Source organism: Vicia villosa, linkage group LG7 (assembly GCF_029867415.1).
Source record: "Vicia villosa cultivar HV-30 ecotype Madison, WI linkage group LG7, Vvil1.0, whole genome shotgun sequence".
NCBI classification, from domain to species: Eukaryota; Viridiplantae; Streptophyta; class Magnoliopsida; order Fabales; family Fabaceae; genus Vicia; species Vicia villosa.
Genome location: NC_081186.1, coordinates 14,501,254 through 14,525,976, shown reverse-complemented (window position 1 = coordinate 14,525,976; position 24,723 = coordinate 14,501,254). Strand labels below are relative to the sequence as shown.

Sequence of the window (24,723 nt, the reverse complement as noted above, 5' to 3'; positions counted from 1 at the left end):
GCTTATTGAGTCCATTCAGATTTTAATTCAATTTTTGCATCAGATTTTTATGACTTAATGATTATTAATCCACAGATTTTCTTTAATTCACCATTAATCACAATTACTCAAAATAAAACTCAGAATTAAGACAAAAGGGGATTAGGTTTAGAAGTTGTGACCATTGGAGTCGTTGAACGAATCTTCTTCCTCTTCTCTCAAAACGGCGACGGCGGTGGCCTTGATTCTCCCCGTCTCCGATCAAAAACCACGAACAACAACGCAGGCAACACCGAGAGCACATCATCTTCGCCTCAATTTCCTTCAACCTCGTCTCTCCGTCTCGAATCTCTCTACGTTTTTCTGAAACTCCGAAGACTGGTCCGGTTCGAGTTTGATGAAGACGAAGAACAAACGGAGCAGCTTCGATTTCCAGGTATTCCGTCCTCTCTCCTTTTTCTTCTTCTTCTATTCTGAATCGCGAGCTTATGCGTTCTCGGTTGTGAACACGTTGATGTGTTGTTGTTGTTTCGTGTTGATGAAGAGAATTCGGATGCACTGCGAGATTGATGATGATTATTGCGTCATGAAGAACATGTAATGGAGACTGCAGAGAGAATGTGCAGAGAAGTGAAGATTCAATGTTGACAATTCGAGATCAAAGAAAACGGTTATTGCGAAGAGAAATCGAAGATGCCGTAAGGAAATATGCAGTGCGGTTCCAAGAGAGAACAAAGAGAATTCTTGAGATTGAAGGTTGGAGGATCTTGCGATGATTGGAGAAGATTGAAGAGATGGTGGTGATGATGAACCGCGATGGTGATGATTATGCAGGTAGCATTTTTGGATGAAGATGTGATGATTCTCGGCTGAGTCTCTTGAACGTCGATGATGAGAGGGAAGAGAAAGATGCGGTTATCGTTATTCAATTTCTTTTTTCAGAGAAGTCTCTTTTCAGATTCTGTTTCAATTTTCTGCAGAATTGAAGATGGGAGAATGATTGGTGAAGAAGATGGATGAGAATTGAAGATTAGATTGGTCAAGATAGTGATTCAGAGATGATGTTGATTCAATTCGGTTTAGAGAGAAAGGGAGCATTGAATCGGGAGGTTTGTCACATTTTGTTGAATTTCTGTTATCGATTTCTTTACAATTCTGTTATCGTTCATCCCTTTATGCAAAGTTTGGTTCGTTTTTACTGTTATGACTGAACCGGGTTTCTCTCATGTGCAGGGTTATGCAGGGGTCAGACTTAATACCGTTTCGGTTCGGTTTTTGTGTAGGGTTGGCTTGATTTTGAGTTATGTTGAAGAATGGATCGGTTTTTTTTCAGCCTGAAGGATGATGTTTAGCCATTATGACCAGTAGGCTAAGGCTATCTTTTTGTGTAATTTTTGTAATGAATGTATTGTGATTGTAATGGACTGGACTTTGTAATTTGAACTTTTGTAATTTCGTATGAAATTGGTTTTGGATTTTGGATAATGGTGAATTTACTTTGGATTTGTAATGCACTGAGCTTGTAATTTCCTTTGAATGAATGACTTTGGTCTTATTTCTTTGATACAATTTTGAATAAGAGTACACTTGAATAAAACTCGAACAATGGATATTTGAACGGTCTTCGAATCGTGAATGGGTTTTCAATTTGAACTTCAATCTCTTTTGCAAAGCAACAACCCATGGAATGGACAACCTTGACTTTCACTTTGATTATCTTTACACCCAAGTCCACTTCAAATCTCAAGGAATAAATTTTCATTAAATTGCATCTTCTATGAAAACCCTTAACTCAATCTGATTCAACAATTCAAACCAACATCACATATCAAGCCAAAAATAGTAGGAAGAATGGTGTCTTGTACGCAATGCTCTTATTAAGCACATAACCTTGTACCATGACTCAGTATCATTCGCAATTCACCTCACAAATCCCTTGACTTAACAATCTCCAAACAATAGAAACTCTTTAATTTTTCTCGATTTTGAACGACGAAATAAACGTCATTTTATAACTTATAGCACAGAGAAAGAGGGCAAATTTTGGGGTGCAACACCAACTGGACGGGATGATTAGTTCGAAGATGACAAAAGTATCACAGGTTCCGTTGCTAAGCAATGCCAAAGTCCACCTATTCCAAGAGAAGTCTGGGATACGCTGGGAGAGCCAAGTGGCAAGCATGACTTTATGGTGAAGTATTCCGCTCCCTTGAGCTCAAAAATCGCCATTGAAGACATTGTCCCAACTGGATAGGATGAAGACGATAAGATAATCACAAGCCCCAAAGAAATCTGGGATACACTAGGAGACCCAAGTGGCAAGTATGATTTTCTGGTGAAGTACACTGCTCCCTAGAGTGCGCAAATCTCTATCAAAGACATCATCCCAACTGGATGGGACGATCTTATGGAGTATCTCTCTCAGCCAACAGAGATACCTCAGCCTGGGCTCTCATCTCCAACAAAGCATCTTGCTCATCCGGAAGGATCAATAGCCCGTCTCGTCACCAAAGAAGTCAATGCTGTGGAAGACGAAGAAGACAACTGCAACTGGGGCAACTGGATATTCCCCACTCACAACAATGGATTGAACAAGTGGGAAGCCGAAGATGTTATATCCTTTGATCAGGAGTAAATGAAATTTCCTGTATTCGTTGTTTATATGTTCAAAAAATAAAAATGGTTCATGTACTATCGAACCATGAACTTTAAAGCCAGGTGCCTTGCCCGGGGCACACTGGTCCTTTTGATAAGGGTTTGTCATATCATGATCATATGTTCATTCAATAAAATCATGAGACGTTTGCATATTCAAATTTTGCGATCCTTTTTGTTTCTTTTTTTACTTTATTCATTTTCAAATTGCTATGTGTTCTTACACACACCCACATAATAAATGCAGATTCACATTCACTCTGGATCCTGTTGATAACGATTCTGCTATTGCCAGTCATGACTTTGAAAATCCGATCTACCAAACTGAGGACGAAAGTGAGGAAGATTGTGAAGTACCTAGGGAACTTGCAAGGCTGTTAGAACAAGAAGAAAAGACTATACAGCCGCATGAATAGCCAATTGAGGTTATCAACCTGGGCAGTGACGAAGAAAAGTAAGAAGTCAAGATAGGGGTTGATTTAGAAGACAACGTCAAGCAAATACTGATTCACATGTTACAATACTATGTCGAGATATTCGCTTGGTCCTATGAAGATATGCCTGGTCTCGATACCGATATTGTGGTCCATCGTTTGCCGATCAAAGAAGGTAGCACTCCAGTTAAGCAGAAGCTACGGAGAAGTAGGTCCGACATGTTCAAGAAGATTAAAGACGAGGTTGAGAAGCAATTCAATGCTGGCTTTCTAAAAGTTGTGAGTTATCCTCCATGGATAGCTAACATCGTTCCTGTACCTAAAAAAGACGGGAAAGTCAGAATGTGTGTAGACTACAGAGATCTAAATCGGGCAAGCCCCAAGGATGATTTCCCTTTACCTCACATCAATGTACTGGTTGACAATACTGCACAATGCAAGGTATTTTCCTTTATGGACGGATTCCCCGATTACAATCAGATCAAGATGGCGCCAGAAGACATGGAAAAGACAACCTTCATAACACCCTGAGGAACCTTTTGTTACAAGGTGATGCCCTTTGGTTTAAAGAATGCGGGAGCAACGTATCAGTATGCAATGATAGCTCTGTTCCATGATATGATTCATCAGGAAATAGAAGTCTATATGGATGATATGATTGCAAAGTCCAACACCGAAGAAGAACATCTAGGTCATCTGCACAAGCTGTTTGACAGACTCAAGAAGTACAGGTTGCGACTGAATCCGAACAAGTGTACCTTTGGGGTGAGATCTGGTAAACTGTTAGGTTTCATTGTCAGCAGCAAGGGTATTGAAGTTGATCCTGCCAAGGTCAAAGCCATTCAAGAAATGCCCATACTGTCATACCCCAAATTTGTCCTACCCTGTAATTTCTAACTGGCTTTAGCTTTGCACTCATTTGCATACTTCCATTAGGTCATCTAACACATCATGCATTCATTAACCAATAAACTTGGCTTTAAGATCAAGGGTTGAAAGTTTAGGGCTTATATATCTAGGGAAATAAACCCGGAACTCTTGATCTTGGTGAATTGTGAGGAAAAATGACCTTGTGATGAAAGAGACGTCCACGGTAACCATGAATCCAAACTCTGATTCCAACCGCCCAAAGCATATAGAAGAACCAGTTGAAACAAGTTAATCTGAAATAGGAACCTCAAAGCTGTAGCAGAAGATCAGAACTCCTTGACCATGATATCCGCGTTGGTTAATTCAAGTGAGATTTATTGGATTTCATGTTAAAGTGTTTTGTTGGGCCTTATTTCTTATCGTACTCAAAGACGCCATGCATTATTGTGGTACAAGCGCAATGGTATAAGAGGTGAGCTAGTAGACTTTGATCAAAACAATTTTGTTGCTCCCAAGTGCAAGAGGTTATGTGCCAAGGATTTCGTGAACATAAAGTCAAAGAAGATTGAGAATTCGAGCTCTAGATTTGAAAGAGAAAAAGATCCTGAAAGATGTATCATTTTTATTCTAAAATTTCGAGACAAAGTTTTCTCGCAAGTTCAGGTCATGCTAACAATACTTCAAACTATTATACAAAATGTCATTCACATACATTCAAATCCCATACAAAATATACTATCCATTATACATCCAAGTCCATCACTATGTCAAGAGGAAATGCATAAAAAAAAAGGAGAAGAATGCTTTTGGTATATTGTTCTTAGTTTTAATCTTCATGATAGTTTTGTTCACATATCCAAATTCGCAATCATCACAGTATCTTTCCATTTGCGAGCTGCTCACAATGAATAAAAAGAGGATGCAACACTCTATGCACTTTGGTTAAAAACCCTGCACAAAATTAAATCAGCCAATGTATTTATGGATGAAAGGGGGAGCTGCAAGCAGTTCTGTTGCTTCGCCATTATATGATTCCGGCTTGCCAAATCCGAAAGCTGTTAACATTTAGCAGTGGTCATTGAAGACCATAACACCATTTTCCTTCAACCAAGATTCTGCATAAAACAAATTCAACTCAGGAATCCAGGAAAATTCATACACATACAGTTCCATCCCTACCAGTTTCCATAAACAAAAAACTCAGCCTTCATAAATAGATTTCATTTCAATTCTAAACCAACTTGACAATTATAGCTTATATTCATCATCCACATCCAACAGAAACCTATTCAAACATTCACCAACATAACAATAGCCTATTCTATCATATTATATCAGTCCAAGCTCACAAATTTCAACCATACCTACATAAAAAGAAAAAGCATTCAGCTCAGCATAAGTAGTGCAACTCCATACATTCACTAGTCAAAGAAAACCATATTCATAACTCTAACCTTTTCTAAACCTGAACATTAACAGTTTCTTTTGAACCATTTGTTTCCCTCACTCTTTTCAACTAACATTCCATAACTACAACTAACCAACCAACACTTCTAACCCTAACTGAGTTTAACAGAAATTTAACTACCCATCCTAACCAACCTTTTTTCCAATTCCTAACTAACCAAAATAGAACTCAGCATACCACATAACTAACTTCCCAACAACAAAACAGAATTGTAACTGCCATCTAACTGACTTTTTAAACCAACTTCAAAACAGTTCATAACAAACCTAACAGCATTTCCTAACAGCATTTATCAGTTACAAATTACTAACAACTCTAACAGAAGGCATAACAGATTAATACCAGAAAATTCAGAAAGAAAACTAACCTTTCACCCCTATATATCATCAGCATCCCACTCTCTTCACCTCTCTTCATCATTTTCACTTCCTCACCATAATCCCACTGCAACTTTGCTTCCAGAATCTTCAGTCACCTTTCATCTTCATCATTCTCCTCCACTCTTCAATCTTCAAACTCTTCATCATCAATAATCTCCATTACACAAATCTGCAGAGAACAACAATCTCCACCATCTCCAATCACCTTTTCATCATCAACAGCTTTATCTATCCTCGTTCTCCAATTCTCAGAAAGGCTCCAAGAAAACAGAATCAAATCTTCGTCTTTGCTTCATCTTCATCAATTATCATCACATAATTCTTCACCGCATAACCTGTAGAATCGATAACACAGTGATACTCATCAATCACGAATAATAATCGCCTCACAGTTTCATCGCCATACACGAAACGTAATCAGACTCAAAGGAAAAGAGAAGAAATTCCCAGCAAACAGAAGCAAGAGAAGAAGAGCGAATCGTATACATACCTGAGTCTCGATCCAAAAAGCACTGTGCATTCTCCGGCTGAAATGCGATAATGAGATCGAGAAATATGTGTGGTCGCGAGAGAGATCGAGCGAGAGATTGGTAGGAGTCGCGGTGGCATTAGAGAGAGAATGAGAGCGCGACGAAGTAGTGAGAGCGGTGCTATGGCGGCGCGATGAATCTTTGATCGGAGGAGAAGCCAACTTCCGGTTACCGCCGCTGCTCGCAAGAAGGGGAAGAAGAAGTTTCACGAAAAAATCCCAAAGGTCACAATTAATTGAACCCTAATCCCTTTCTTCTTGTTAATTAATTAAATTATTTCTTTTATTTTTTATTATTATTACAAAATCTTGATGTACAAAAAATCTGAAAATGGATAGAAAAGCTTTGGGCCTATACCGGTTTACCATCAACACCCCACCATGGCCCATGACACGCCATTTTGGCCAAAAACTGATACAAAACCACTTTGGGCTTATTGCTTCCATACCCCCCTTAGGCCCATGAACTTTCACTACAGAAATCTGAAAATTATGACAATAAGAAACATATACTGGGCCTGCCTCAATGGGCCTAGCGCGATTGTTGCTTTTCACACCACTAATTCAGGCCATGCACCCCCCTGGCTCCATCAAAATCTTCTAGATTTTAGGTTTATTTCACAAAAGTTTTTTTAGTATTTCTTAGTTGATAAATCGTGTATTTTGTTAGATTTTTAGGTAATTGTTGACACATAAAATCAATAAAACTTGTTAGATTTTTAGGTAACTTTTAGGTTTAATTTTAGTCTTAGAATTTTCTCATAAAAACTCATAAAAATAGTAGATTTTTTAGGTTAATTTTGACATTTAAATTTCTCATAAAAACTCATAAAAATAGTAGTATTTTCTAGTTTAATTTTGCACTAATGTTTGAATTGCTTTTGTATCATTTACGTGTTAATTTTGGGTATGATTTTGTTGTGTGACTTTGGCCATATTTTTGGCCTATTTTGTTAGTATCATTTGTAGCTCCTTTTAGAATTATTCCATTATCATGTTAACATAACTTTAGGTTACAATCGCTCCTTGTACATAAACAACAACACTTAGGCTAGTATATTAGATTAGGTTTCATCTTCTTTTTCTTTTCGACTTTAAAATATTTAATAAATAAAAGATGTGAATCACACGTTACTAATAGTGAGAGAGAAATGAGTGGGATTTATTCCTTAATCTGTTTCTCAATCACTTAGTGGGAGAGAAATGAGTGGGATTCATTCCCTAATCTGTTTCTCGAACACTATATAATGGAAGTGAGATGAGTGGGATTCATTCCCTAATCTGTTTCTCTACCGTTATACACTTTTATGTGATTCAAATCGCAAACAAATTCCCCTTAAAAGATACAAAACCAAAAACACATAAAACACCTAACAATGGTTCAAATTAAAACAAAGTAGAGAAAGTGGTGAGTGGCCCGATATTGGGAACTATTCATCACTTATCTACCCTAAAAGATACAAACCAATCATTTCTTTTTCTTTTGCCTCGTTGGCACCTAAGGGCATTGTTATTTCCGCTCGATCGCATCGTAGGTCATCCCCTTATGCAAGAGCGCGAATGTTAACTCCGCCCAACTAAAAAACACAAAAACAAACAGAAAATCGTGAGCCGAGCTACGGTAACTCTGATTCCTGAAAAGGATACGTAGGCAGCGGGGTAGGGCCCGTGCGAGTACAATTCTTTATTTTCCCTACATTTTGCATTCATTCGCATATAGGCTTAGACATAGTACACACCCTTTAGATAGAAACAAACATAGGTGGATACCATCGAGTACGATGGGCACGAGGGGTGCTAGTACCTTCCCCTTGCGTAACCGATTCCCATACCTAGATTCTCTGGTCGCAAGATCCTGTTCCTTCCTTTGTTAGGTTTTCTGATATTCCTTTCCCTTATGGGATAAATATATTGGTGGCGACTCTGTTCATTTTTTCGCGAGCGTGCGACACATACCCCGTACCGAGAAACAAGTCAGAGGATTCTTGAGACGTCTGAACTACATCGCCATATTTATTGCCCATATGACTACTACTTGTGTGCCGATCTTCAAACTGTTGAAGAAAGATCAAGCGGAAAGATGGAACGACAAATGCCAATTAGCCTTTGACAAGATCAAAGAATATCTTCAAAAACCACCAATCTTGTTACCACCAGTGGAAGGAAGACCTCTGATAATGTACCTAACAGTGTTAGAAGGTTCAATGGGGTGTGTACTGGGGCAACATGACGAGTCTGGCCGAAAAGAGCATGCAATCTACTATCTTAGCAAAAAGTTTACCGATTGTGAAACAAGATACTCACTGCTCGAGAAAACTTGCTGTGCCTTGGCATGGGCGGCTCGCCGACTAAGACAGTATATGCTAAACCATACCACTTTGCTGATCTCCAAAATGGATCCTATCAAATATGTTTTCGAAAAAACCTGCTCTCTCTGGAAGAATAGCAAGATGGCAAATGATCTTAACAGAGTATGACATCCAGTACACTTCGCAAAAGGCAATCAAAGGAAGTGTGGTAGCTGATCATCTGGCTTATCAAGCAGTGGATGATTATCAAGCGTTGAACTTTGACTTCCCAGATGAAGACATTATGCTAGTTACTGACTACGAACAACCCGGACCGGAGGAAGGACCCGAGCCAGAGTCCCGATGGACTATGATTTTTGATGGAGCCTCTAATGTGCTTGGCAATTGTCATACCCCAAAATTTGCCCATACTATTTCTCCTATTCAAATTCAAATCAAAACACAAAGCTTCAAGACACACTCTCCTATACAAGACTCTAAAACTAGGGTTTGGCTCATTCAAAGGAAAATCAATGATTCAATGGCTCAGTATATCTCATATCATCTCCATGACAAATATCAAGTCTCATCTCAAAGGATTGACCACTCAAATGTTCAGATAGTCAACAGTCGACTAAGTTTGACCTAAAAATTAGCCATAGTCAAAAGTACAATCAAAACTCCTGATTTTTTGTCAACGCCCTCATATTGACGTATTATTCATCATTTGATCAAGAATTGATCATGGTTCGTCAAGATAAAATCCTCAAAAAGGAAAAAGGTTCCAAAAGTGGCTTGTAGGGGACATTTTGGGCTTTCCAAAAAGTCCTAAAACATCTCCATATGATCAAAACTGCAAGAGATATGAGGCGTACAAGTTGGCCAAAATTCAAAAAGTACACGAAGGAATTGTTAAATCAATCTTGAAGATTTTCCAAATGGACTTAGGTGTTCTTGATCCAAACTTGTTTCTAATACTACCCATGGCTTCAAGATTTATTTCCACATTTTTATCATTTTTATTTTATATCTATTTGAATTTTAGACTATTAAAAGGCAAATAAATTGAATAAAAATATGATACAAAAGGGATAAAATGTATCATCCATGACCCCTAAGCCCAACTACACTCTCTTCTTCTAATTATTAATTATTTTATTTATTTTTGAATTAACTCATTTAAATTCAATTTTAAATTTAAATAAAATACTAAGTCAAGTACAAGGCATGGGCTTGATATCCAAGAACCTCATAGCAAGCTGATAGAAAAAACGTGCAATATGGGCATGAGATTGGGCAACTTTGGAAAGATTGCAATTTGATTTCCAATCAAATATCTTTCAATCAATGCAATATTTAACCTAATTGGATTCTTCTATAAAAGAGAGAACCTGCAGATCATTAGGGGAAGAGGGATTTGCAGCAAAAAGAACCGAAGAAAAAGCTCAAAAATCAAAGAAAACTTGCAGCTCGGTTTTGGAGATTGGAGTAGATTAAAGGCGTTCTAAAGATTGCAACTTGTTCCTTGATACTCCCTGAAGCGTTCCAGGCCTTCACCATCGTCCATAGTGCCCGAAATCATCACGAAAAGTTCACGGTTTGCATCCTTTATTTTTCAGTTTTGATTTCGATCATATGCACATCATGAGCATGTTTGATTCATATATTCATAACCGTGATAACCTGTAGATTGTTTCTGGATAGATTATTTAAGTTTTGAACGCAGGATTAGTGTTGTGCCATGGTTAGGGTTTCAAAACCTTCAATTGGGACATCTCGTTCTAGGCAAAATTGGCCAACATTAAAGGCGCCGTTAGATTCGGTGGACGATTTATAGTTGATTCGTGTATTTAGTTCTAATTTATAATGCGGTTTGTTGAGCTTGGGTGATTGCAGGGATTGGCTACGGCTGTGCTCGCAGGTGAATCGTAGCTAAGTCGCAGGCGAGGGAACCAGACCAAACGAGGAAGACGATGGGGCTATGGCGCGCGTTCCAGCTTCAACTTCTGAATAATTCGTTTTTTTATATATTTAATTTTTCGTTTGATAGGTTTACAACACAAGAGAGGTGGCGTAGTGGAGAGGCGGTTCATCCAAGAAGCTCAGTGGCGTGGGATCGATTCCCAGTCTCGCCATTATTTTTCTCACAATTTTCAACTGCAGATCCCATGAGTACCACCTACGCACGCTTACGATGCAGCCTTCACCACAACCATCAGATCACACAAGGATCAAATCTAACGCATCAGAAGCGCAAGAGCATCACGCACCTTCAAAGGCCAGCCACATGGAATCAAAAGCTGAGTCTTTTCCTTTTAAATTTGAATTACTTAAATACTTTTATTCTTTTTCTTATTTCTTCCCTTCTTATAATGATTATTGCTTATAGCTTTTTTTAATAAATTATTTGTATAACAAATTATAATTACTTATTTTATCGGGAATTCGAATTTTCACGACTTTATTTCTTATTTGTTTTTATTATTATTTAAAATCCAACATTTGTTTTCAAATAAATCTTTTATCAATTAAATAATTAGGATTACATCCAATAATTATTTAATTGATATATATTGATTAGAATTTTCGATTTTTCTCCGTAACTTTGATATTACTTCAATTAGTTTATTATTCTATTAACCATGGCTAACTTGTGCCCTAATCAGGGTTTACGAGAACATTGCCCTACACTGAATATATTTATTTTTCTGTGCCTTTTCAGGATTGTCTTTCCAGGTGCCTTCCGACTACGCGCCACGTCAAAAGAACGAAGCTAAGTTCTAAACCCCTTTTTTATTATTATTGTTATTTATTTTATGTGATTAGGGTTTAATTTCCTCGTCAATAGAACTCCTCCTACACTTATATTTTTGTCGATTCTGTGATGATCAGGTTCAATGCTTAAGGCTCGAGGCGAACCTTTGCCCATCAACCTGTCAATCGAAGCTAAGTATTTAATTTAATTTCTAAGTTTATTCTATTTCTTTTTGTTTTTAGGGTTTGCCTTTTTAACATCTATTTGAACTGTGTATACACTCATCTATTTTTCTGCCTTTGCCTTGCCACTTTTAGGGTTAACCCGAGGTTTCCTTCAACCGCCAACCATGTCAGATCAAATGCAAAGCTAAGTGCCTTTCTTTGTTTATTTAATTTATTTTTAAATTCTTTATCCTTATATTTTTAGGGTTAACCTCGTTTGCCTCCGAACCGATAATGCACTCACCCCTCTGTTTATTCTTTCTTTTCCAATTTTCAGGGTTCGCCGACTGCCAAAGCTACGAATATTGGTAACCCTAAACCCTAACCCTGATATTTTCTGTCTTTTATTATTACTTATGCCAAACCCTATTAGGGATCCGCTGGTTTCATTGTCCCCTCCCCCATATTATTGTTGTTCTTGCCTTATATTATCTGCGTGGTTAGTAAAATAGGGAGTGACAACCATTAAATTGAATTAGCCTCACTAATTTACAAGATAATATAATTGAATATAATCATGTGATTGGTGCACACACGCGCGCTTTTGGGTAACCCTCTCTGTTGCCTTGCTGCCTTGTTGCCTGTTGCCTTGTTGCCTTGTGTTTTTGCAGAATAGCCAGTCCCTCGAATATGAGGATACCTCAGCCATGTTGCCTCGATAAAAGGTCATGAGACCCTAAAATGATGCTGCCTTCGATATACTAACATGACCTCGACCCTCGAAAGTTGCCCACAAAAAAGGCTGAGGTATCTTCTGGTTGCCTACGAAAAAGGCTATTCTGGTCATTCCCTTTAGACTACGTGCCTCTCTATGGCATGGGTCAGTCTTTGGGCGAACGATATCTCGATGACCCTTCAACCTCCAAACGAAAGGCTTCCTGCCCTCTTATGGCAAGGATAGACCCTTTCATTCTGAAAGGCTAAAAAGAGACTTATCATCTGAGTTTAAGGTAATTGCCCCTAATTGCCTTGCAATGCTCAATTTTCTACATTCTTTCTCAAAATTCTTCAAAAACTGGCTACGCTCATTTACGAGCTAAAGTCCATTTTTCCTCTTTCATCTACATTTTCTGAAAATGAGCAAGCAAAGCAATTAAGAGCCCATGGAAAACCATGGATGCAAAGGGTGCCTTACACCTTCCCTTTGCATAAATTACCCCCCGAACTTAGATTTCATTAAAAGGTTTTTTTTCTGTTTCTTTTTGCCTTTCTGATTTAGTTTGGATAAAATAAAAGTCGGTGGCGACTCATGCTTAACCGCAACATTTCGATTGATAAAAAGTCAGTTCACCGTATTACAGCAATGGCATCGGAGCTATGATCATTTCTCTTGCAGGAGGACCTACACCATTTGCTGCCAGACTTTGTTTCGACTGCACTAACAATATAGCCGAGTACGAAGCATGTATTTTGGGTCTCAAAGCTGCAATCGATCTGAGAATCAAGTTCCTGGAGGTATACGGGGACTCGGCCCTTGTAATTTATCAAGTTAAAGGAGAATGGGACACAAAGCACCCGAATATAATTCCTTATAAAGAACATGTGCTGAGTTTGATTCCTTACTTCGAAGAAATCACTTTTGAGCATATCCCGTGCGAAGAAAATCAACTGGATGACGCTTTAGCTACCATGTCATCTATGTTCAAAGTCAGGTGGGACAATGAGGCGCCTATGATCACCATTTACAGACAGGATGAACCAGCCTATTGCAATGAGATCAATACCGAAGGAGTGGAAGAAAAACCATGGTTCCATGATGTAAAAAATTATCTCGAAGCTCAGGAGTATCCTGAAGAGGCATCCATTAATGACAGAAAGTTTCTAAGAAGATTTGCTGCCAAATTCTTTCTAAGTAATGGAACCCTGTACAAACACAATCATGACTCGACTCTGCTTTGTTGTGTAAACAAGAAGGAAGCGGAACAGATTATGGAAGATATACACGACGTACCTTTGGTACTCATTCAAGTGGACATACAATGGCTAAAAAGATTTTGAGAGCAGGTTACTACTGGTCTACCATGGAGACAGACTGCCATCATCACTCCAGAACTTGTCACAAATGCCAAATATACACCGACAAAGTACATGTACCTCCAGTCCCATTAAACGTTCTGACGGCTCCTTGGCCTTTTGTAATGTGGTGCATCGATATGATTGGAGAAATCAAGCCTACGGCTTCCAACGAACATCGTTTTATCCTGGTCGCTATTGATTACTTCACCAAATGGGTAGAGGCAGCCTCGTTTGCTTCTGTCACCAAGAATGTTGTGGCCCGATTTATCAAGCACAATCTCATTTTTCGGTATGGCATCCCTGAAAGGATCATCACAGACAATGGCACAAATTTAAACAACAGGATGATTACTGAACTCTGCACGCAGTTCAAGATTAAACATCATAATTCCTCTCCATATCGACCAAAGATGAATGGTGCCGTGGAAGCTGCCAACAAGAACATCAAGAAGATCATACAGAAGATGACAGTAACCTACAAAGACTGGCATGAGATGTTACCTTTTGCTCTTCACGGTTATCGCACTTCAACACGTACCTCAACAGGGGCAACTCCATTCTCCTTAGTCTATGGTATGGAGGCAGTTCTTCCAATTGCAATTAAGATTCCTTCCCTAAGGATTATGAAAGAAGCCGATCTAGACGAAGACGATTGGATCCAGAATCGGTTGGACCAGATAAACTTGATTGATGAGAAGAGGCTTACGGCTATTTGTCATGGTCAGTTGTAAGAGAAACGTATGATCAAAGCTTTCAACAGAAAAGTCAAAAGTCAGGCATATCAAACCGGAGATTTGGTTGTCAATAGTATCATCTTACCACAGGGTGATCCTAGGGGCAAGTGGACTCCCACTTATGAGGGACCATTTGTAATCAAGAAAGTATTCTCCGGCAGAGCCATGTTTCTTACCACTATGGATGGCGAGGATTTCCCACACCCTGTGAATGCGGACATAGTCAAAAGGTACTTCGCTTAAAGAAATAAAAGCTCGCTAAGTTGAAAACCCGAAAGGGCGACTTAGGAAAAAAATGGGCGTCTCGGTGGATTGAAAACCTGAAAGGGTGATCCAGGCAAAAATTAGAGACTAAAAAATATATAAAAATCATCCCGGTAGGCTGAAAACCTGAAAAGGTGGCCTAGGCAAAAGTTAGGGAATAAAGCGTACGCCTATGTCCCATTTGACTACTAATTCACATTCAAGGTTCAACACATCAAAGTCCGAAAGGCATCAATCAGTCCAATCATTTTCTTCCAACAAGTGAGGGATGAGATACTCAAAGACAGATTGGCAATAGCAGAGTTGAAACTTGACGGGATTGTTTTCACATAAGCTATCTTCCTTTATAAATACTTTTCAAAAAGTTTTATGACAACTTCCTACTACTAGGATTTTTGTCTCCTTGTACTAATCAGCCTATTACGGCTCTCTTTCAAATCAATACAGTTCATGCTCAAAATCAATGTTTTTACTTTCTATGTTTTGAATGCGTAAACGTCCCAATGATAATTTTGAATGAACATATGCATTTAAATATAATTGGTTTTTATGAAAAACATGAAAATAGGAATAGCATTCAGGTAATGTCCCAATCATCCGGACGTTATCCCGAAACCGGCAACATGGGAATATCCCCCATAAAGCAATCTTAAAGAGGTCAGCTTTGGATAAGCAGGGCCTAATTAATTCCCCAACAGAGTGTTTCATCTCCGACACTGAGTACGAGCATCAGAAGATTATAAGCGAGCTTTCAACGTTTGTAGTGTACATTCACGATGATCACACTGTCAAAATAAATCCTCTGATATGTTTCATCTGTCAACGGAAGTACTTCTCCAACAAAGATACATTCCTCAGCAAGAACCTCGACAGGATTCTTTTCTCCAACAACATTATTCAAGGGACCTAATCCCCAAGCTCGGACAAGATGTTACATCGAAGGATTGTTCATCTCCTTCACCCCCTAGCAGGGCTGTTCAAGATCACTATCCCCAGAAGGTCGGATCCTCCACAAAAACCTGATCAAATAGTGCATTGGAGGATTATCCATCTCTCTTATCCTAAGTCAGGGTGCATCAAGATTAAATCCTTCAAGTTAATCTCATCCCCAAGTGGTAATCAATAATCCTCAACGGAACATCCTAGTTCGTAAGGAAGATTCCCCAGCTGGGTACGCTCCAACAAGATAGCAAAGATCATCAACGGTCATAATGCCATCATCTCCAAGCAACATACAGAGATTTACTTTCTCAAAATTGTTAGACAAAATCATTGACACGCTTCCATCACATAGTCGTATCCATACATCATACAATTACATATTGTTCATACATAATACATAATGCATCGCGATAAACACATACATAACATGGACGGTTCTCATTTATTTTGAGAATCCCGTCACATAAACGCATCACATGCATCATGACATGGCATAAAAAACTAACTTTGCCTTTTTTCAGGTTACTGCTGCTGTCAAATAAACAACTTCAAACCTTTCAGATCTAAGTCGATACCTTGGACGGTTCCTTAATGATCTACCTTCAGATCTAAGTCGATACCTCAGACGGTTCCTTAATGATCTACCCTCAGATCTAAGTCGATACCTCAGACGGTTCCTTAATGATCTACCTTCAGATCTAAGTCGATACCTTGGACGGTTCCTTAAATGATCTACCCTCAGATTTAAGTCGATACCTCGGACGGTTCCTTAAACAATCTACCTTCAGATTTAAGTTGATACCTCAGACGGTTCCTTAAACAATTAACATTTCAAAATCTAAAGCGGAAACCTCGGACGGTTCCGTAATAATTAACATTTAAAATATAAAGCGGACACCTCAGAAGGTTCCGTAATGATCAACATTCAAAATCTAAAAGCGGTAACCTCGGACGGTTCCGTAACGGTCAACACAGAGGTTTAAATCCTTCATCAAGATATAATCAATGGATTCATTCTGGTAAACAAACCATCAAAACATCCACTAGATGGCATCTGAAAGCCCATCTCAAGTAATGTTTTGATCCGCCAAACGACATTTCTCAAGCCGCGTTCAATGCAATTTCCAACATCACTTCTGGTGGAGGTAAGCGCAAATTTCAGGGCATCTAAATATTCAATCATCTTCTACCTTCAGATTCCAATCGGCCTCTTCAGGTTTAAGAAGATTAAATAGGGGCAACTGTTATACCCCAAAATTTACCCGCGTCTTTTTTTCAAAGAGAAGTCAACATACTTCTGTCTAAAAATTTGGATTTTTATACAATCTTGGATTTTTATTTCATAAATATCCTGATTTTATGAATACTCAATTTTTAGAATTTTTTATACAATATTTTGGTTCGCTGTTGAATTTATTCTTACATAAACGCCAAATATTGTTTATCACTTCATACACTGTTTATTTGAGATTTATTTTTAGATAAATAATGCTGACACAGTTGGTACAGAATTAAAATTTGCAGGCGCAGAGTCCGGGGTTTCAGATTATACTGCTAGTTACTAGTCAAACCCGCTATCAGCGCAATTCTCCGTGTTTGTACCATCAGTCAAATCAATCTTTCGCACTTCAAATTTCCAAGATTTTCGTTCTAGAAGTCTTCTGATAATCACGTGATCAACAGAGACTCAACGCTGCACAAAAATCAGGTACGCCTAACTGTCTCTTACACAAACAGTCCCTAACTAGGATTTTTGTTTTTTTTCAGGAGAACGAGTTTTTGAGACCTCAAATGGATTTCATGGATCTCCATATGTCTCAAAGTACCACCAGACAAATTTTCAAACTTTGATTCGCTCGGACGCACAGTCAACACCTCAAACAGTCAACAGACGACCAGTTTGACCAAAAAGTCAACAGACAGTAAAAAATGCAACTTTTTGTCAACATCCATACTTTGTCAAAAGATTCATCATTTGATCAATGGTTGATCATAATTCATCAAGAAAAGTTCAGAAATCGACAAAATTCCAAGTTTCAAAATTAGGGTTCTCTCCTAAAAAGTCAACTCAACTTTGACCGGCCATAACTCTCTCCTCGTTCATCCGAAAAAATTCAACCAAAGCTCATCTTGAAGGAAATTCAATTATCTTTCTAATGAAATTGGTCCTATGGTCATTGGATTTATCATTTGGGAGATATGAGCCAAGACATTACAAGTCATTTTCAAAGTCAACAAAAAGCAGTTTTTTGTCAAAACCCTTAACATCAAGTTAACTTTTCCAAATGCAAATAAGCTTCCAAAGTGGATTGTAGAGGACATCTTGAGGATTCTAAAAAGTACAAGAACTCCATCATATGATCAAAATTGAGGGAGTTATGCCTTGTTGAAGTTGGCCATTTTTTGGGAAAATACATGAAACCAACATTGACCAAACTTGTTTTTTTTCAAAAGGGCCTAATCTTTTGTGATCCAAACATGTTTCTAAGATTGCTTAAGGCCATCCACGACCAATCTTAGGCCCATGACCTTTTTATTTCATTTTTGATTTAATTTTATTTCATTTAAAATTAAATTAAAAAAGAAATAATCAAAGATATTATCCAAGGCTCTTGTTTCTAGTGTGAGTTGCCAAGATTGAATCAAAGATGGTGCAGAGAGTACAGAGTGACTTATTGGCAAGAGTGGTTGAAAAAATTTGGAGCCATGGCCATTTTTTTCAAAGTTCCATCCATGAAAGTCAAAGTACTCAAGTATGCAAGACTAGGCTTGTTTGCTTGAGTTTATATGCTTCAAATCATTGCTTATATATACATAAGCTTATCAGCATCAAAGGAGGACGAATTCAGAGCCAAAGGGATACCATTTTCACACTTGAAGTTTTCAAAGAAACTCAAAATTCAAATTCTGAGTTTAAGCTCAATTCAAGTCCAAATAAATATCCAAACACGATCCTTAAACATCACTGAACCTATCCCGACCATAATCAAGCATTGAAACACCCTAAACTAAGCTATTTAGCTCACGGTTTGTTCAAACAAAAATTGACAAAAATCCAATTGTACATGCATATTTAACACGATGTAATTGTATATTTAAGTTTGGTTTGATGTTCTGATCATTTCTGGAAGTTTAATTGATGTTTGGACTCTTGTACGAGCACTTACCATTTTAGGGTTCTTGAGCTCAAAAATAGGGCTTCAGGATTTAGGCAAAATTGCAGGGTTTAATTGGTACCATCGCACTCGTATGAACGAGACGAATCGATTCGTGGCCTCGCGCCAAATTTATGTTGCGTTTTACCCTTATTCGTGAAGCACAGGTGTAATAGAGTGGAAGTTTTTACAGCTCTCTGGAAAAGAGCGTTGTAAAAAGCTTCTTGATGAAGAAGATGAAGACGTGGCTCCCTCCCATTGGCCGGAGGGACGTGCACGTTTTGGTTTCAAATCCTTGGATCCTGTGCTTTGCAGTCCACGCTCTTGCCATGTGCCTTACTCCATTCACCATCAGATGCATCTGATCCTCCATCCAACACACGTGAGCACGCAGTCCACCATGCTCCCTCAGAGGAGCACCACACAGGATCCTTTTATTTGATTTTTCTATATTTCTTTTAATTAATTTAATTTCTCTTTTAAATTGATTAAAAATAGTTTTAAAAATCAGAAAAATATTTTAATTTCAATTTTAGGTTGATAAAATGTTTAATTAATTTTTTTACATGAAAATATTTTATTTTTCTTCACAATTAATTTATTTTGATTAATTAATTAGTAATTATGTAAATATTTGCTATTAATTAATTTTCAGCCAATCAAAAACTCAAAAATAATTTTCTCTTTTATATTTAGGTTTAGATCTTTATAATCTAATTTTTAGACATAATAAAGCATATTCTTGTTATTAGGTTAATTATTTGTATAATTATTTGTTTAATTAACTTAATTAACTTAATTAACTTAAAAACAATTTCAAAAATCACAAAAAAATTAATTTTATTTTAAAATTAATTAACAAACAATTTGGACATATTTTAGACTTAATTTTTTAGGTTTAAATTTTCTTTCAAATTGTTGACCTTTTAATTAGATTAATTATGCCTTTAATTTTAATTAAAACACCATCCAAAAAATCCAAAAACAAAACCTTTTCCCTTTATCTTATTGCAATTTAAATTCTTAGGTAAGTGTATTAGGTTGCAAATTTCATGTAAATAGCGTAGTTTACATTTCTCGCACAATCGATGTAATAGCGTAGATTTACTTTCCGCACTTTACATTCCGCATTTTATTTCCTGTACATATAAAACTGCGTGTATAACAAGAATAAAACTGAAGCGCTAGATCACTAATCTCAAAGATAATATATCTGAAAACAAAACACAATTACACTTGCACCTCTTAGGGTAACCCCTCTAATACTTTTTTCAAATTACCTGATTACAAATTCAAATTCCTGTTTGTATCCAGTTAGGGAAAATTTTATAAAAGAAATGGGAAAGGACCTTACAAATTTAGGGTAGTTCTCCTAATTGCTTGCTCAAACAAAAATCAAACAAAAAAATGTTTCACACATCACTGTTTTTTTTTTTAAACAAATTTTCAAAAGACTATACTTTGTATATATTCAAACAAGGATCATTACGAAGTTAAAAATCTTTTTTTTCAAACCATCAAAACATCTTTCGAAAGATAAACACTTTGTATACATCCGCACAAGGATCATTACAAAGTTAAATCTTTACAAAATATTAAGAACCACATACAAGCATTTCAAGCAAATCAAACGATTCAAACAAGTGAGCTAAGCAATTAAGAGCCCATGGATAACCATGGATACAAAGGGTGCTAACACCTTCCCTTTGTATAACCTACCCCCCGAACCCAAAATCTCTTTAAGGTCTTTTTCTGTTTCTTTTATAAACCTTTCCTTAATTGGATAAAATAAAAGTCGGTGGCGACTCTCTGCTTTACACAATTCAAAAATAAAAAGAAGAGTCAGTTCACGTCCAAAAACCAAGGTGACACTATCCATACCATAGGAGGGTAGGAAGTCCTTTTATTGGATGTTGAAGGGTCATCGAAGTATCGTTCGCCATAAAACTGTCCCTACCATGTAGAGGTAGGTAGTCTTTGGGGAAGGATAAAATAGTCATTAAGCTTTTTAGGCATCATGCGAGGATACCTTAGCAATAGGACAATCATCTTATTTTTCCGAGGCAGCATCGAGGGACTAGATGATTTTTATTCTTTAAGGAAACATTTGCTTTAGGTATCCTCGGAATCGAGGGACTTGACTATTTTCACAATTTAAGGCAACAGTAATAAGGCAACAAGGCAACAGGAGGGGTTACCCTAAAGGTGTGTGGGTGCACAATCACGTGATTCAATTCAGATAATTTTATCTTGTAAATATTAGGCAAACTAAATTTATTAGCAGGCTAGTCACTCCCTAGATTACTAACCACGCAGTTAATATTAAAAGGCAGAAATTAAAAGCAGAATTTAAAAGTCCAACGCTATTACAATAAACACCTGCGAGCAGAAAAAATAAAGGCAAAAATTATAAACCTAAATTATTACAATAAACACCTACAGGGAAAATAGAGGAAGAATTGAGCGCGAAAATAAAACCTTACAAATTATAAGGTAACAGATCAAAAATTAAAAGGGTTAGGAAAAGGAAAAACAGTGATTAATAATCATGATGAAAAATAGTTAGCCAAAAATAAAATCAGGGTTTAAAAACCTAAAAATCATTACTTAACCTAAAATTAAATTAATTAGCCTAAAAATAATTATTAGTCTAAAAATAAATTAATTAGTCTAAAATAATTATTAGCCTAAAAATAAATTAATTAGCCTAAAAATAATTATTAGCCTAAAAATAAAGAATGTGATAAAATACTAACCCTAATTCATGAAAATGGACAACATCTACCTATTATATATTTTAGGGTTAATGGTTAAAAAAGAGATTTTACCAAGGTTTTCAAGGGCAATGAAGCAAACAAATAAGTGTAACGAAGAATTGATACCTGATCCCTTTGGCCAAAGGAGGTACCTGCAAAAATAATAACATATTAGTAATAGTAATAATAATAACACAAGAAAAGAATTGGGGTTTAGAAAATTAAGTTATGGACAAAATTACGAATAACCTCTATTTGGCCAAATACCAAAAGGTTTTTGGCCAAATATGAATAACCTTGATTTGGCCAAATACCAAAAGTTTTTTGGCCAAATATGAATAACCTTGATTTTGCCAAATACCAAAAGGTTTTTGGCCAAAAAAACAATTGGGGTACCATCCACTTGGTCAATCCATAGAAAACTTGTTCATATACCAACACAATGTTACAGCTAAGAAAACAAATGGAAAAATAGAAAAGTGATTAAAATAAAATAAGAACACGAAACCACAAATTTTTTAGATTTTTTTGAAAATATGAAAAATAGAAATTAAATCAAATAAAATAGAAAAAAGAGGAATTTGCGATTTTGAGGGTCGAAATAAAGGAGTATTGTTCTACGATTTTTTTCTGAACTTCTGTAAAAAATTCAGAGCAAATCGAAACAGTAGTTTCAGAATTTGACTGATAGGCTGGAAAATTTATTACTGTGATGCAGCCGGAATTGCAACCATGAAGAAGGAGAAGTAGGAGAAAATATTTTTTTGTGTTTGTTAGAAGAGAGAGTCGGAGTAAGGGTTAGAATTGTTAGTCCCTAATGTATAAAAAAAATTAGTATTTATAAGATAAATATTAGGTTAAAAAACAATGGGCTTGGACTCTAAAAAAGATTTAATTAGTAATAAAAATAAAATTCTAATAACTATTAATTATATTACTAAATAATAATAATAGCTAACTAACTATAATATAATTAGAAATAAAAATATAAAACTAATAATAACTGAATTAAAACTATAATAATAATAATAATAATAATAATAAAACATCTATCTGATTTAATGCTTAAAATAAAAAAAGTAACTTCTAAAAACGATATATATTTTTTGTAATTTTTGAATAAATTTTACTATAAGGAGTATAAAAATTAAGATTTAAAGAAAAAAGATGTTTTAAACTTCCTGATAAAAAAGAAGAAAATTATAACTAAAGAAGTTAAAAAATAATAAAAAATAGAAAAAAAGTTAGAAAATAAAATAAAGGTTAGAAGTGAGATTCGAACCCGGGACATTTCGGTCGTGCGTCTTTTGCCCTCAAATTCTTACCGATTGCGCTACGTCAATTATTTGAAATAAAATGACATAAACAATTATAAGAGGGCAAATTTTGGGGTATGACAACTGTATTGTGTGGCCTTGAAGGCACTTAACACTGCTTATTATTATTACTGCGTGGTTAGTAATTCTAGGGAGTGATAACTTATGAATTGAATGTAGAATCACTAACTTTACTAGATAAATGTAATCGAAGTTAACCACATGATTATGCACCCACACACCTTTTATGGTAACCCCTCTTGTTGCCTGTTGCCTTGTTGCTTTGTGTTTTTCAGTGCAGAATAGTCAAGTCCCTCGAATACGAGGATACCTCAGTAATGTTGCCCTCGGTTCATTCTTAAGATCATAAGTCCCAATGATGCTGCCTTCGATTCGCTAATATGATCTCGTCCCTCGAAGTTTCCTACGAAATGCTGAGGTGTCCTCTGGTTGCCTAATAATAGTGGCTATTCTGATCCTTCCCTTAGACTACCTGCCCCTCTTTGGCAGAGACAGTCTTATGGCGAACGATAATTGCGACGACCCTTTAACCTCCAAATAAAAGGACTTCCTACCTTCCTATGGTATGGATAGCCCTGAAAGGCTAAAAGAACTCTTTTACAATGTCAAGGTAATTTTCCCTTAATTGCATTCTCTAGTTTAAATTCCTTTTTTCTACTCTTTTCTTAAAAAACTTCAATAAGGCTATGCCCATTTACGAGCTAAATTCCTTATTTTCTTCTTCTACATTTCTAAATTTTTGGTTTCAAAACTAAAGAGCAAAGCAATTAAGAGCCCATGAATAACCATGGATGCAAAGGGTGCCTTAAACATTCCCTTTGTATAAATTACCCCCCGAACTCAAAATCTTTTTAAAAGGTCTTTTTCTATTCTTTTAGCCTTTCTATAAATTGGATAAAATAAAAGTCGGTGGCGAATCTTGCTATCCGAAACATTTCAATAAAGTCAGTTCACCGTATTACAGAATGATAGATGGTAATATAAAGCATATAACATAATAAAAGAAATATAAAAATAAAACTTAGAAATTAGAAGTTAACTGTTAGAAATTAGTAGTTAGTAGTTAGCTTGAATAATCAATATTGGATGACCAATGAAATTCGGTCAAGGTTGATGAAAACTTATCAGAGGAATTATAGAATGAAAATCTCTACACTATAAGTTTCCAAAGTTTTTGGACCAATTGTCAAATAGTCAACCATCATTGGACTTGTAAGCATAGGTTTAGACCATGAATGATCATTCTCCGATACAGGACAAAGAAGAAAAAAAGAAAGGAGAAGAAGTGGATTAGAATTAGAACCATAATGTCCAGGTGAATTTATTTTGATTTTTATGGGATTTCATCTTGATGATTCATCAAAGGATTGATATAATCAAAGCTTCTACACAATGAATTCAAACAAGACTTACACCCATTAATCAAAGAAAAGGAAGAAATGGAAGAAAACTCAAACTATCATTAATATCATTCATCTAATATCATGGATTTGATTTTTTCAAACCTATTAACATACTAGATCCAATGTTATTAATGAAGTTAAGTCAAGGTATCATAAAATGTTCACAAAGTCAGAACCAGTCATAAAAGAAACAAAAACTATTATTTAAACCATATAAAAGGGATTTTAAAATGGTCTAAAATAAGAAATTATTGATGAAATACTTAAGTGGTATCCAAACACCAAATAAATTTCTCACAAGACCATAATAAAATCAGAAAAACTATATATGATTTTTAGAAAAAGGTTTCATAATTTTTAGAAACTCAAAACTATTTAAAAATGACCAAAACTGATTAATTAATTGGAAATTTATAATGCAATACATAAATGATATCATAACATCAAACAAAAATTCCAAAAATTAACCATAGGTAAAACATAAGTCAACAAGTGTTGACAATTATTTTTTTAAAATTTTGAAAGTCAGAAAAA

General features: G+C 36.2%; 1 long non-coding RNA gene across 1 annotated transcript; it reads left to right on the top strand.

Annotated features, from left to right (window-relative positions):
* The first annotated feature begins 494 nt into the window (after positions 1-494).
* Positions 495-1,475, top strand: LOC131616973 (uncharacterized). Its single transcript, XR_009288363.1, has 2 exons — positions 495-1,088; positions 1,213-1,475. It is a non-coding gene; the product is annotated as an uncharacterized LOC131616973 (long non-coding RNA).
* The last annotated feature ends 23,248 nt before the right edge of the window (positions 1,476-24,723 follow it).